Below are 1,516 nucleotides of genomic sequence, written 5' to 3'. Positions count from 1 at the left end.
CAACTTTAGGCTGTTATAGGCCTATAAAAAAGGTAGTTTTTCGCCGATTGTGACATTCACCAGCACCTTTCACCTTTTAATAATTAATGACCTCCAGTTCTTTGGTCATGTATAATTGTGACCAAGTTTGAAGAGTTTTTTTTATAAAAGTTGTTGGCTGTAGGATATTATATATAAAATATAGTTTCGTAGATTCTGACCTTGACCTTTAGTCCTGACTCTTGAAAATGAATCATCTTTAGAGTGTCGGTCAATGAACATTGTGACCAAGTTTTCACAAATTTCGGATAAAAATGGTTTGCTGTAGGTTGTTATACTGTATATGAAAAGTAGTTTTCATCGATTGTAACCTTGACCTTTGACCATAACCCTTCAAAAAGATATTTGGTCATCATTATCACAAACCTTGAGAAGTTTCTGATGAAAACTGTAGCATGTAGACTGTTCACAGACAAACAACCAAACAAACAGACAAACAAACAAACAAACAAACAAACAAATAAACAGGAGCGAAATCATAACCTCCTTGGTGAAGGTAATAATATGTGCATTAGTGTGATAGTGTGTTTTTGCAATATCACTATCTTAGCAGTTATTTCATTCTATTGCATACCATACTAACTGCATTTGCAGACTGCATTTTCCATCAAACTGCCCAATGACCACTAACTACAAGGTTGCCCAATTGGTTTATTACCCTGATGAGTGAGAGTGCCTCATCACTACCATATTCATACCACCTTAATTAAATAGCTCATCTCATGTTAAAGGATTAATAGCGGGTGCATTAATACCCCAATCAAGGGTGCCCGGTAAACATGCAGTTTTTCTTATGTGAATTTACATTACTGTTGCAAACTCCAATGGAGCAAGACAGTATAATCACATCTCGGAAGTTTTATCATTCTGAAAGGTTATTCAGATCGCAATATCGTACAGTACCATACCGTACATAGATTGGTCATTGGTGACCAGTCAGCTTGCCCAGTGTTTGCTAGGGGTTTTGGTTTGTTTTGATTTTTGTTCATGTTCTTGGTATTCCACGGAAATAAAGAACCAGAAGAATAGCAACAGGAGAAAATAGTGATGTTTTTAAGTTAATCTGTTCAGACTAGAAGAGCATACTGTTGCTGGTAAGTTGTGTCAACTTTCAAAAAGAGACAATAAGGAGGAGGTTATTTTATGGCTAAGGCCTGTCACTATAGTATGGGAAATATAGTGATGAGTAACAATGTTTAAAAATTTATCGTGAAGTGATTTATACATCTGCTTTCTAAACCTATTTTATTAAACAAAAACTGTTTATTGTTTACAGGTGTGATATGCATATGTCCGTCCGGTTGGTCTAGCTATAGCAACTATTGTTATAAAGGATACGGTGACAGTAGAAACTGGAATTCTGCCGTATCAAAATGCAGAAGCCTCGGGAGTGGAGTGGACCTAGCTTCTATTCATTCGTCCGCAGAAAACGTACGTACGATAGGCCTATACCATACGTGTTGATTGTCGACTTACT

Source organism: Anneissia japonica, unplaced genomic scaffold (genome assembly GCF_011630105.1).
Source record: "Anneissia japonica isolate Jap-2015-1 unplaced genomic scaffold, ASM1163010v1 scaffold287555_len78229_cov139, whole genome shotgun sequence".
In the NCBI taxonomy this organism is placed as follows: domain Eukaryota; kingdom Metazoa; phylum Echinodermata; class Crinoidea; order Comatulida; family Comatulidae; genus Anneissia; species Anneissia japonica.
The sequence above is the reverse complement of the archived record's forward strand: the minus strand, read 5'-3'. Positions refer to the sequence as shown.